This window comes from Aethalodelphis obliquidens, unplaced genomic scaffold (genome assembly GCF_003676395.1).
Source record: "Aethalodelphis obliquidens isolate GAN/ISIS:26980383/991018 unplaced genomic scaffold, ASM367639v1 scaffold3, whole genome shotgun sequence".
NCBI lineage: Eukaryota > Metazoa > Chordata > Mammalia > Artiodactyla > Delphinidae > Aethalodelphis > Aethalodelphis obliquidens.
This window is the reverse complement of record NW_020837947.1, coordinates 38,357,313-38,372,005: the sequence shown is the minus strand read 5'-3', so window position 1 is coordinate 38,372,005 and position 14,693 is coordinate 38,357,313. Positions and strand designations below refer to the sequence as shown.

Here is a 14,693-nt window from a genome sequence, read left to right as displayed (position 1 = left end):
GTTTTGATTTGAATTGCTTTATTACCCATCCCTGGTTAATTAAGAGGTTAATAATGCCCACTCCTCATCTATTTTACAATTTTGCCTAGGAGTTTTGTTCTCTAATCATTAATAAAGCCATAGTGTAAACAGCTTCTTAATGCAAAGGAATATGCCAGGCATCAAGGAGACCAAGTTGAACAGAACAAGGTCCTAGCCCTTGAAGGACATGTTGAGTAAGTAAATTACTGTGAAACAGTGTGACTAATGCCGCTATAGCAGTGTGAATCAGGTAGAAGATGCTCAGAGATGGTTATAAGAAATTCTAAAACCAGGGACAGTGTCTCAGAGGAGGTGATGTTATTGCTAGATCTTGAAAGATAACCACTAGTTTGCCAGGCAAAGAGGAATATGTCCTAGGAAGAGGAAAGAGGCTTAAAATGTGTGATGTATTTAGGGAACTATAATTAGATCAGTATATTGGACAGCTGTGGATATGGGTGGAAATTCAAAGGGAAGTAGATTCAGAAGTGCCTTGCATTTCACGGTAAATTGCTTGGAGTTGACTGAAGGTTTTGAATAAGTGGAGCAGTAGAATCGTATTTGTACCGTGGTAGACTGGCTGTGAGTCCACGTCTCTTGGAGCACACATCTCTTTTTCCGCAACAAAGAGGAAAGTGACAGTAGAGGAGACGGGAGCAAGGCTGGACTCATGTTTCCATGTGTGGGTAAGTTTTTAGGTTGGTTGACTGGGTTGTTGCCCTTGTCCTAAAAGGTAGGTCAGCTAACGGATGGAAAAATATGCCTAATTTCTATTTGTTAAAAGTCTAGAACTAAGAAGACATAAATGTGGGTTAAACTATAGATAAGAATTGAAGATCTTTCCTAGAAATTGCTATACCTAGAGTTATGTGTTAAGCTATTTAAGGAACAGTTTTACCATAAAAGTAAGTGGTTTAATATGTTTTCCCCATTTTGGGGGGCCTGTTAACAGAAAGTATGTAAATAGTAAAATTCTTTGAAATTAAGAAAGGTTTGAAAGTCATATTTTAAACGTGATTAAAAAAAGAATGGCCTCCTTTATGTATGTGTGTGGGATTTTTTTAATAGACTTTTTTTGGCCACAGATTTTGACTCTGATGCATTAGTTTTCTGTCAGCTTCTCTAAAGATTCAAGGGTAGAGTTTAAATTAAGGATACGGTCAAGGGTACCCTTCAGGGTAGGAACTAACTCTGCTCTGATTTTTTAGTTGGAGAGCATCCCGAGAAATGTGTTAGATCATGTAACTAGTCACTTAGGGCCCTTGGCCTCCTGTTAACCTGGCCCTCTTGAGAGGCAGTGCCTGGGAGCAGCTGAGTCAGGCTCAGTGCTGTTGCCTAGTAGTCCAAGAGGAGCAGTCATAATGGGTTGTTGCTGAGCAACCAGGGGGCTGGTGGTGTCCCATTGTCCCCCATGGAGTTGTATAGTCGTGGTGGGCCTATCTCCATGGGAGAAGCAGTACAGCCTGGCAGAGGACCAAGCCTCCCTCAGAGGCACAAGCGTTGTTAGCAGTAAGTGTCTGACCTTAGAATCAAAGATGATAACTTAAGTTCTATGAACACGAAAGCAATTTATGGAATTACTGATGTAAATTTAATTAAACATGAACTTAGAGCAAGGTAGGTAGCTGTGGCAGCCAGAGTTCTTTTTTCAAATACTCTCATTCCAGTTCCTTTCTCCTTCAGGCATAGTAGCAAGGTAAGCTTTCTGGGTCAGTGGAAAGTAATTTTTCTTTATGCCTCATGGAATATGTAACTTTCCCTATTAACAAGGAAATATTTATATTTGAGAAAAACCAACAAGCTAAACTCCGATCTGGTCAAGTGGGCCTGCATGGCAGAGTATTTGACTCAATATCAATGCAAGAACTTGCTACTAATATTTGAGATACTGCTTTGAGTTTTCTCTCTGTTGTAGAAGATTCACCAGGACCACATCTTACTTTATTTTTTAGTATTTAACATAGCCCATAAATGACTCTTCAGGAGAGTGGATAAAATGTCAAAACTAATCAGCTCTTGTAAGAAGGGTAAGTTCTTCTTTTAGGATTTAAAGTTGCCCATATTAAGTAAACCTTTTCCTGGAGATCCAGAAACATATTTTAATGGCCAAAATTGAGCTCTTTCAATATTTTGGAATAACACACAGCTGCATGAAAGGCTAAAGCGTGAAGCAGAGGAATGAACATCCATCACAGAGAAATAACACTGGCCAGCTAGATAGAAGTGCCGTAATCTTTTCTTATCTCCCTCTCTCCCTATTTTTTCATTCAGTATTTCTGGCCTTGTGCTGTAACTGTTTGCCTGTAAAGGTTTCAGGAAGCAGGGCTTTGGGTACAAAGTGGGAGGTTTCTTTGTTGGCATTGGGGTCTGCACTCTTTGAGGGACCTATATTCTTTTTGAAAAAAATACTTGAAAACTTAAAAATTCCTCATAAGAATTGCACACAGATTTTTGTTCTACACATGTACATGCACACACACTAATGTGTCTAAGCCATTCAATTAGAGTACAACTGAGATAGTATATCAACAGTAAGAAAATTTAAATGTTTTTTAAGATGCCTTATTTTTAAAGCTACTTAATATTTAGATGTGAACTTTTTATTGTTTTTATCATATGTGTCACTCATATCATTCATATCATAAGCGTTCTATTTATCTTTGTTATATAAGAGTATTAATAAATCTAAAGCATATTAAGCACAGTATGTGCCAGGTACTGTTCTATGCAAATTAAATTTAGTATGTCATTTAACTCCTCAACAACTGTATACGAGAGGTACTATTATTATGGATATTTTACATGTGGAGAAGTCTAGGCCTGCCCAGAAAGGTCAAGTAACCAGGCCAGATGTATACACTAAAGATTTATAATCAGAAAGTCTGTCTTCAGAAACTCTGCTTCTCAATCATTATGCTATACTTTGAGCGCCATATTATTTCATGAGGGCAACATGAAACGGTATTCACAACAAACTTGTTTTTAGGTTATAATGACATAATGAGAGAATGAAAAAGAGAGTGAAAACTATGAAATCTTTTACTAAACAAAGTCTGTTTAATTTATTCTTTGGGTCTATAGTCCACAGCCAGAAACCTTTTAAATCAAAGTTTTTTATATCCATCCAAATTCTATGAATTTGCAAAATAAATTCAGTAGGCATTTAGCACTGCAGTTGTTTCTCTTCAGGATGAGATGTTAGGTATATTTTCTTTGGTATATGAGATGTGAAGGAAGAGGAAATGGTTAAAAGAAAAAATAGAGGAAATGAATAAGTGAATTGTTTTTGATCAATTCTCCAAAAAAGTCATGTTTCTTAGAGCTCTGAGATACAAGGCATCAAGGAATTGCTGTTTAGTCATGAGAAAAATAATACAGGTGAAAAGTTGTATGTAAAACTAGGTCAAGAGTCCAGGAATATTGTGAAGCAATGATGCATAGTGGATCACGCAGGCTTTCCAGTCAGACAGAGCTGAACTTGAACCCTGCCTCTGTGACTTACTAGCTGTGTGACCTTAGGGAGGTATCTCACCATCTTTACGCTTTGAAAAAAGTCCATTTTTCTTTCTTTTTTTTTAAACAAAGATTAACTGTGATTGAGTGGAATAAAATGCAAAGCGTCTAGCAAGGCTCATGACACAGAACAGGTGTTTATTGAATGCTAAAATCTTTTTTTCTCCTCTCCCAGCAGCAGCAAAAACAAAGTAAAAAGAGGGTTATCCTAGAGACCTGAAGGGTCAAGGGAGTTTCATAGTGGGATTGTGGGGTCAAAGCTGGTCAACATTTTAAAGACTCTTGGTCAACTTTGCCAAGTTGTTATGTAAAAGCAATATTACAATTCAAGCATTACATTTTTAATTATTAGAAAACCTAATTTTTTTAACATCTTTATTAGAGTGTAATTGCTTTACAATGGTGTATTAGTTTATGCTGTATAACAAAGTGTATCAGCTATACATAAACATATATCCCCATATCTCCTCCCTCTTGCATCTCCCTCTCTCCCACCCTCCCTATCCCACCACTCTAGGTGGTCACAAAGCAGGGAGCTGATCTCCCTGTGCTATGCTGCTGCTTCCCACTAGCTATCTATTTTACGTTTGGTAGTGTATATATGTCCATGCAACTCTCTCTCTTTGCCCCAGCTTACCCTTTCACCTCCCTGTATCAAGTCCATTCTCTAGTAGGTCTGTGTCTTTATTCCTGTCTTGCCCCTAGGTTCTTCATGACCATTTTCTTTCTTTTTTATTTTTTTAGAGTCCATATACATGTCTTAGCATACGGTATTTGTTTTTCTCTTTTTGACTTACTTCACTCTGTATGACAGACTCTAGGTCCATCCACCTCACTACAAATAACTCAATTTCGTTTCTTTTTATGGCTGAGTAATATTCCATTGTATATATGTGCCACATCTTCTTTATCCATTCATCTGTTGATGGACACTTAGGTTGCTTCCATGTCTGGCTATTGTAAGTAGAGCTGCAATGAACATTTTGGTACATGACTCTTTTTGAATTATGGTTTTCTCAGTGTATATGCCCAATAGTGGGATTGCTGGGTCGTATGGTAGTTCTATTTTTTAGTTTTTTAAGGAACCTCCATACTATTCTCCATAGTGGCTGTATCAATTTACATTCCCACCAACAGTGCAAGAGGGTTCCCTTTTCTCCACACCCTCTCCAGCATTTATTGTTTGTAGATTTTTTGATGATGGCCATTCTGACTGGTGTGAGATGATATCTCTTTGTAGTTTTGATTTACATTTCTCTAATGATTAATGATGTTGAGCATTCTTCCATGTGTTTGTTGGCAATCTGTATATCTTCTTTGGAGGAATGTCTATTTAGGTCTTCTGCCCATTTTTGGAAGAGGGTACTTTCCTCAACATAATAAAGGCCATATATGACAAACCCACAGCCAACATTATCCTCAATGGTGAAAAACTGAAACCATTTCCACTAAGATCAGGAACAAGACAAGGTTGCCCACTCTTGCCACTATTATTCAACATAGTTTTGGAAGTTTTAACCACAGCAATCAGAGAAGAAAAAGAAATAAAAGGAATCCAAATTGGAAAAGAAGAAGTAAAGCCGTCACTGTTTGCAGATGACATGATACTATACGTAAAGAATCCTAAAGATGCTACCAGAAAACTACTAGAGCTAATCAGTGAAGTAGCAGGATACAAAATTAATGCACAGAAATCTCTTGCATTCCTGTACACTACTGATGAAAAATCTGAAAGTGAAATTAAGAAAACACTCCCATTTACCACTGGAACAAAAAGAATAAAATATCTAGGAATAAACCTACCTAAGGAGACAAAAGACCTGTATGCAGAAAATTATAAGACACTGATGAAAGAAATTAAAGATGAAACAAATAGATGGAGAGATATACCATGTTCTTGGATTGGAAGAATCACCATTGTGAAAATGACTCTACTACCCAAAGCAATCTACAGATTCAATGCAATCCCTATCAGACTACACTGGCATTTTTCACAGAACTAGAACAAAAAATTTCACAATTTGTATGAAAACACAAAAGACCCCGAATAGCCAAAGCAATCTTGAGAAAGAAAAACGGAGCTGGAGGAATCAGGCTCCCAGACTTCAGACTATACTACAAAGCTACAGTAATCAAGACAGTATGGTACTGGCACAAAAACAGAAATATATATCAATGGAACAGGATAGAAAGCCCAGAGATAAACCCACGCACATATGGTCACCTTATCTTTGATAAAGGAGGTAAGAATATACAGTGGGGAAAAGACAGCCTCTTCAATAAGTGGTGCTGGGAAAACTTTACAGCTACATGTAAAAGAATGAAATTAGAACACTCCGTAACACCATACACAAAAATAAACTCAAAATGGATTAAAGACCTAAATGTAAGGCCAGACACTATAAAACTGTTAGAGGAAAACATAGGCAGAATACTCTATGACAGCAAGATCCTTTTTGACCCACCTCCTAGAGAAATGGAAATAAAAACAAAAATAAACAAATGGGACCTAATGAAACTTAAAAGCTTTTGCACAGCAAAGGAAACCATAAACAAGATGAAAAGACAACCATCAGAATGGGAGAAAATATTTGCCAATGAAGCAACTGACAAAGGATTAATCTCCAAAATTTGCAAGCAGCTCATGCAGCTCAATATCAAAAAACAAGAAAACCTGATTTTACTTTGCCTATGGTTATGGTATTGACTTGAATCTTAGGAGACAGACAGGATGTTTAACTATTAGTATTAAATGAATCTGAAACATGATTGTATTTCTGATTCGTAGTCATCTTCATCAGTTCCTCTTAATTCATTCTTCAGCTACTGAGGCTTCATTCAAAATTTTTTTTAATTAATAATTTTAGATAAATTAGAGATATGGCGCTTAGATAGATTTCTGATTTTGGTCATTTTTGTATATTTCTTATCACCTGCTCTAGCTGTAACCCTCTGTCCCCTGAAACAGGGTCTTTGTTTTCTCTGTGGCATCTACCACATGGTAGGTAATAATATTTGCTGAATGATGGAAGGGATAAAACAGGTTATTTGCAATTTTATGTATACACAATAGCTATTAAAGCTTTTGAAAATGTAGCAGTTGCCAAGGATCTGGTTCGTAGGTTAGTTTAAAAGCTATCACAATTATAGAAATCAAGCATATACAAATCAATCAAGTAGGAAAAAATAGAGGATACTAATCTAAGGGTCAGAAGAGGGAAACTTAAGAATAAGTAAATAAAGGAATTTGAAGAGAATAATGCTAATTTGGTTGTGACCACTTTTATAAATACATGAATTTTCCATATTTTCACAAAGGTATAAGTTCATGGTATAAATTCATCTTTTTAGAACTACATGTAGCAAGAATAAGTAAAATATTTGCAACTCGTCCTTTTAAAGTTATTCTATACCTTTTGCTCATGCAAGTAAAGATGTATGAATTTTCCATTCAATAATCACTAATTGAGTACCTACAATATATTGTGCCAAGTGCTGTAGATGGATGAATAAAAAATTGCCATTCAAGATGTTCACAGCCTGCTAGGGGAGACTGACACACGCAGAGCTGTCATGTGAAGTCAACCGTGATAAGTGCATCAGAGAGTTATGAACAAAGTGATTTAGGGGCAGGGGTTACGACTCACACCAAACTTGTGCAGTTCCAAAGAGCTTTACAAAAGCAGCAACCTTTGAGTTGGGCTTTTAAGGATGGCCCAGAGCCTACTAGTGAGAGCACAGGGGGATGATATGCATTCTGGTTGGAAGAAACAGGAAGTTTTTAATATGGCCTATTTGTGCAATTCTTTTGGTATTTGTTGCTAGCCCCATGTGGCCAAGGGGTTCAAACCAGCACATTTTATCACATCTTGTACAAAGTCTAATCAGTAAGTATTGGTTTTTGAGTATCTGGATGAATGAATGAACAAACTTACCTTCTTAATATGGGACAATAATTTCAAATTAAAAAAATTATACTTCAGTGAGGGTTGTGTTTCTTTACTTGATTATACCTATGCAGTTCAAAGGAGAATTTAAACTTTGTGAACTTTGATTAACATTCCTCTCACCGGATTTTAAGAAAACACAGCTGTGGACTTTATTCCTACCATTCTCTGCTTCCCCTTCTGCACTTAATTTCTACACTTTCATTGGTCTGTTTAGATGCATGAGTTCAAATATATGCCTTTGGTGGGTTTTTTTTAGTCTAAAATAAAACCTACTTCAACGGAGGCTACAGTCCTGCTTATATGTGGAGTGATATTCAGGTTGATATTTTTTATTTCCTCTTTAGAAGCAAAATGAACTCATCCTGTTGTACACATTATACATTCTCCAATTAAAAACCTACAATACAGTGATAGGGAATGGGCTTGTATTTCCTATTGCAAAGTGTCCAGTGATATCTGGAGGATTCAGCTGGGTTTTAAAGAGATTGTATTAACATTTGTGCCATAAGTGACAGTTGAGTTATTTTAATTAAATGGCAGTTTCAGCCAATTAAGATTTCTCATTGTTTTGAGTCCCTTTTCCTTTTCTTCCTCTTTTTGATTTCAGTATGTCTTGGGAATCCAAATATGCTAGAGTATGATTCCTTTGGTATTTTATTATTCCTTTGCAAGCCAAAACAAAACTCTTGAGACCATCACACTCCCAAAAGGAAGCTGTAAGTCTTGGGAGTGTGATCACAGCTACCTTTCTAGGACCCCCAAACTGAGTCTAGTGTTAAACACAAGAAACACATTTTTTGCTTTTGTAGTACTTCAGGAAGAGTAATAAAATAACATTGCATATGTGTATTTTATTGTATGTGATCTTTCTTGATTCCCAAAACAACGTGGAGAGATAAGCAGGGTAAATATTTCCATCCCATTTGATAAGCAAGGCTCTGTCATTTACCTACAAAAAAGATGATTCCTCAAAGTCAACAGCTGATACAGGGATAAGCTGGAACTAGAACTGAGTTCAGTGCTTCTCCCTCTGTGTTACAAGCCCTGAGGACTTTCTTTTACTGGCTTACTTGTAAGCTATAAGGAAATGTGGGAAGCAGAGGAAAGAACAGTAATGAAATTATTTACAGATGAACTTGAAAGATGGCTAACATGCTATTGGCATTTGGAGAAAAAGACTTTTTTTGAGAATCATGGTGAAATACTTCTACCACGTATAATTCCTGGGTTTTATACCAATCACAAGTTCAGTTATTATCCCAAAGTGAGTGGTAGGCTGTAGAATATGGACTGGAAGGGTTGTTTCTCAAACCAGGGAGACTAGTGAGAGATATCATAATCTCTGTAAGAATTGATGGGATGGAGGCAGGTGTGGGTGAGGAGGGTGGAATTTGATGGTGCCTGTGGGAATGGAATTGGAAGGAAGAGTGAGTTCAAGGACAATTTTGAGCCTGGAATAGACAGAATTTGGTGGTTTATTAGATAGAAAGGAGAGAAGAAAACAGCAACCAGCACTAGACTCTGTCCTGCTCTGAATAACCCTAGTAAAGTTAGCACATACAAGCATAGGAATATTGACATTCCTGGTTTCACGCTTTATAGAAAAAGGAACAGATGATTTCCATAACAGGAAAGAAACATGGCTCTCTCATCTAGGACAACTAAGCATTTGTTATGTGTCTGCTCAAATATATAGACTGCCTGAGTTAAAGGGAGCCTGGTTTACCCAGCGATCGGTTGTAGCCACCTCTTCAGGAGTATATATGGAAATGACTCAGTTGGTTTCTGTATTATTAGTTTTAAAGTGGGGGCTTTTGATATAGAAATATCTAAAAGGATAGGAACAGGAAAACCATGCGAGTGCATCAGATGCCTATTCATAGCAAAATTTCAAGTTACCTTTTGATGCTGAGGCATTATGTGTGGGCCAGGTTTTATTGGGTGGATTTTCTCTTCCAGAGTTCCAATCTCCATATTATATAATTGAGGAAAACAATGTCCTTGCTCCTTGGCATTGAAATTCAAAAGCAGGGATTTATGGCTTTTCAAGTCACACATCTGAGAAAGGCTGTCACTCAGCTAGTGAAACTATTTTCAATGGAAAGTTGAAAAGCTGAAGAAAAAAATATATTTTGCTATACTGTTGCTTTTACTATTTAGTAGGTATGTCTCTGACCGCCTGTGTTACACAGTCTTGGGGCAAAACACAAGAAACATTGATCAGAATACGATTGGTGGGTTTGAAAAGGGAACAAAATAATAAGAGGAAACACACTCCTCATTTATGAGACTGCTGGGCTGCTTACTCAAGGAAATTTATCCTGCTCCTGTTATAAATCTGAAAAGTATAAAAGAAATCAGGATGAGGAATGAAAAAATAACAATGAACGTTGTTTTAAAATTGTGTCTCATTTTGTCATTAAATTGGATGTTGTTGCTCAAGGAACCATCTGTTCTTTCCTGAAAGAGACAAGGAAGGAGGATGTTTATCTTAATACATCTTTTTTTCCCTTTGTTTCCTTCAGGGGTCATGGTATACTGAAAAAGCACTCGAGAAATCTGGGGGGAGCTGGAAACTATCAAGTTATTGAGGCCACACAGGGGGCAGAAAAGACAGAGGTGGGTACACTTTTGATCCATCAATCCTGCTATTGAGGGTGTCCCTGAAAATATCTTTGTTTTTATAAAGCCAGAGGACACCAAGGAAAAGGTATAAAGTGGGAGGTTTTTATTTTAGAAAACAGATCAATATGGTTAAATGGAAGCTTGATAGAGTCTATTGTTAATGTCAAATTAATAGCATGCATGCCAAGAACTTGAGCTAGGCATTTCCATCCTGTGTCTGCCAGGGGCCAGTGGTTAGTACAGAGACTGAGCTTGGTTTGATATTTACATTCTCAGCTGAGCTTATTTAAATAGTTCTCCACGGAGGCAGCTAGCCCACCAAAATAATGTTTTAAATTTATATCCTTTAAAACAGAAGAAAAGCTTATAGTATTACCGATCAGATCCTATAAACTTACTACTCACCTAATACGGATCTCCTTAGAGACCATAGTGACAGCTTTGTTATCAATACATACAAGTAAATAGTCTTGATGACACTGACTGGTGGACATAAATCTCTAATGCTTTTTTGAGAAACGGTTTTCTGTGTGCTGCTGTTGTATTTGAGGCCCCTCCAGCCCCTCAGGACTGTGTTTTCCCACTCAGAGTGAGAGATTTGCTCCCCTGTTGTAGTGAAGATGGCAGATCAGAGACCATGGAGTAAACCTCAGCCTGTGGGAAGCCTCCTCCCACTCTTGGATTCCCATGAGAACAAAGCTCCAAGGGAACAGGAAAGAGTGGAAGACTTTACATTTGGTTTAGGCTCATTGCCTGGTTTTCTGAAAACCAGTACAGTTTTCCTATTAACCCATTGCGATTTCATTTAGACAATGGCAGTGGGTTCATTTTCTTGTTATCTGAGCATTTTACTACTTTCTTGTCAACTTTTTAAGTTTGTGTGAGTGGAGAATAACATGTTTTAATTAAAATCTACCTTTTATTATGAACTAATGTCATGAAAAAATTGTATCAAAAAGCATTTATATTTCTATATAAACAATTGAAATCTCCATACTAAGAAAAACCAGCACGTACATTTGTAAACATTAATTTTGTATTTAAAGAAAATTAAGACTAACATAAAATAATTGAGTCTTTATTGTGAGTGGAGTGGATAGTGCTTTATAAACATGATCTCATGTAATCCTCACGATAACTGTGTGGGAAAAGTAAAGAAGGCATAGTTATTCCCTGTGACAAAAGTGTACCTTGCCAAGTGCACACATTTAGCTAGTGGGTGGTGAAATTAGGATTTGAGCCAGATTTTGTCTGATGCTTAAGCCTATGTCCTTGACCAGCTTGGATAGGGAGATTCGGCAGGAGCTAAAATACTCTGTTTAGATGAGCAAAGTATCTTGTTTGCATCAGGAATTTATAATCGATGGTTGAAAATATACATTTTTAAGGAACATATTATCCCATACTCTATGAACTTTACAAAAGAGATGAAACATTTTTCTGATTCATTTAATGAAAAGCACTTAACTAAAAAAAACAGTTAACTAAAAAACAAAAAAATTAAAAACACTAAAAAACGTAACACAAAAAAGAAAATCACAAAAATTCACTGAAATACTAAATACAGGAATGTAGAAATCAACAAAATAGAATAATACAAGAAAATCGTGTTTATTCTAGAAATGTACACGTGCTTCAATATTGAGAAATTTATTATAATTTCATAGTCATAGACTAAAGGATAAAACTGCTATTTTTACCTCCTAATAGATTTCAAATGACATTTGATAAAATGTAACTATATTTCTTTTAAGAACATGCATATATACAACATAGTAATTTAGGTATAGAGAGATATTTTTAAATTGTGAAAAAGCAGAAAAAACAGAAAAACCGTAGACACTTACTACATGCCCTATTTCATCACTTATAGTTAACATCATTCTATAAATTCTAGCCAATGCAATAAAATTTTTTAAATGACTAACGTTTTAAAATTTCTTAATATATATACTAGAAACTGTTCTAAATACTTTACAAATATTAATTCATTTAATCTTCATAACAATCCTAGGGAATATTGACTACTATAATTCTCATTTTACAAATGAGGAAGTTGAGGCCCAGAGAAGCTAAGTAACTTGGCCAAGGTCACATAGCTAATAAGTGGTAGAGATGAATAAGCACTCAAGTGGCTTAACTCATGAATCTTTAATTTTAAATCCTATCATATGCTGTCTCTCAAAGTTCACAATTATTAGAAAAGAGATGACATCTTTTCTCCTTAAAAAAGTGTGTGTGTGTATATATATATATACACACACACACACATATATGTGTGTGTGTGTGTGTGTGTGTGTGTTTATATGAATTTACTACAAATCCCAAGAAAATCAACCGGAGAACTATTAGAATAAGAGACTTCAGTTAAGTGGTCATACAAAAGATAAATGTGTATAAATCTATCGACTTTTCTATGAGAGCTACAAATAGAAAACATGATGAAAAAAATCCCATATCTATGAGTAAGCTATAATAGAAATGTACAAGACTTACATGAAGAAAATAACATTTTGTTGAGAAACACAAAATAAGATCAGCAGTAATGGAGATTGGTATTGTATTCCTGGATGAGAATAATAAATAATGTAATGATGTTAGCTTCCCCAAATTAATTTATAAAGTTAATGCAATTCCATATAGAACCACAAAGAGATTTTTAGGGAGAGACTGGCAAAATGATTATTAAAATTCATCTGGAGGAATGAACAGACTGGGAAAAGCAAATTTTTGAAAAAAGAATAATAATGAAGAAAGAACTTATAATTCCAAGTATTAAAACATATTATAAAATTACTATTACTAAGGCAGTATGTTACTTTTTACTAAAATAGAGACTTAGGAGAGGCTAAATCATCTTGAAAATTCCCCAGATAGACTTAAGCATATAAGGGTAACATATAATAAACACAGAATTTCATGTTGGTGGAGAAGGTATTATTACAAGAATACAGTTCAAATAATTAGTTATTGTTAGGAAAAATTGTAAAGTTGAATCTTTTATTTATACAAAATACAGATATCAGATTAATTGAAGAAGAAGAATGAGATATAACTGAAAAATAGGTGAATAATTTATAATCTTGTCTAATATGACATCAAAGGCAAAAACCATAATTAAAGATTGATAGACTTGACTATGAGACATATTAAAACTTTTTTACATACAAATAGAAAGGAGACTCAAGCAGCATGCCTAGCACTGTGTTTGAAAATTCTTTTCTTGATTTTTTTGGGGTTAGAATTAATAAATCAGCAAGTTCTGACTAATATTGTAAATACACTACTGTTTGAAGGCTTAAAAAAGGGAAGCCCATTCTGGGATACGGTGCTATAGACACAGAGCAAATTTCAAAGATGGAATTCTAGAGAAGACCAAATAATGACATGGAAGTCAGGATTGTTCCATCTAAAAAGGTCAGCTGAATTTGAATTATAGTATCCAAGAGAGTAAAGGATTTCAACTAGATAGTTTTATAATTCATACAAGTATATATAAAGAAATATAAACATATATATAAAGAAAGGAGGTGGTCATTGACAGTTTAGCACTAATTGTTCGTTATCAAAATAGCTGCCATATAATGTTCATAGTGTTTGCAAAACTCATTTTCTCATTCCTTCATTCAGTATTTATTGAGCACTTGCCCAATTTACTCTGTGCCAGTTGTGAGCACTGAGGGTGCAGAACTGAGGATACTTTGCGATTCCCCGGGGTTTGTAAACTGCAGGATCTAGAGATACAGAGAAAAATTGACTACAGGACCATGAGGAGACCCAAGGAGGGTCACATCAAGAGTGGCTGACGTTTAATGCTTTGGGAAGGTCCTCAGGGATGACATGCTAACTTTCTTCTATTATATGAGGAATATCATCTGTATGATTGAAAAGGCAAAACTAGGTTGAGTGGATGGGAATCAGAGAAAGACATATTTTTATTTAATTAAAGGAATGGCTGTCTGAAATTATAACAGGCTACCTCTGGTACCTGAGATAGTTCCAGAAGCTTGGTACCACTAGGAAGGAAAGTAGCACAAGGAATTCATACATGAAATCGTGAGGGGCTGCGGATGGAGAGTTGGTGATTAACTCATCTCTGAAGATAAAATGTTCTTGGATCTGTTATTGAGATCGTTGATGTGGGAAGGGCTCCCTTGAAGACAACACAATGAGGGGCTCTAGGGAGTCAGGCCCACCAGCTTTACACTTAACTCTTAGACTCAAAGTTTTAGTGATCCATGTTATGTGTTTTATTAGTATAATTTATATATTGAGACATTTAAACAATGCTAAGAAGAACAAAGAATAGAATCAACTCCCACCTCTCAGAATTAACACATTTCATTTTATAATATTTGCTTAGTCTTCCGTTTTAAAGAAATAAAATGGCACAATTAGTTAAGTCTCCTTTCAGAAGCATCTATAAATTAGTGTGTATTGTTCCCGTCCATTTTATACTTTTACCCACGTATTTATGCAACCATTCCAATATTTAGTCCTGGTTTGTGTTTTTAAAATTTACAAAAATAATATCACTGCTTTTCACGACACCGTGTTTTTGAGATCTATATAGTTTTATATATA

The 14,693-nt window shown here is 35.6% G+C and overlaps 1 protein-coding gene across 5 annotated transcripts in view; it reads left to right on the top strand.

Moving 5' to 3' along the window:
* The window catches only part of PKIB (cAMP-dependent protein kinase inhibitor beta), a 102,397-nt gene that overhangs the window by 13,672 nt on the left and 74,032 nt on the right, over nucleotides 1-14,693 (top strand). For 4 of the 5 annotated variants that reach the window (XM_027087366.1, XM_027087359.1, XM_027087377.1 and 1 more), the window contains exon 2: nucleotides 10,010-10,103. The exons of the other annotated variant lie outside the window; for it this stretch is intronic. The gene's annotated coding sequence lies outside the window, so the exon portion shown is untranslated. The remainder of the gene's footprint in view (nucleotides 1-10,009; nucleotides 10,104-14,693) is intronic. 5 annotated transcript variants of the gene reach the window in all.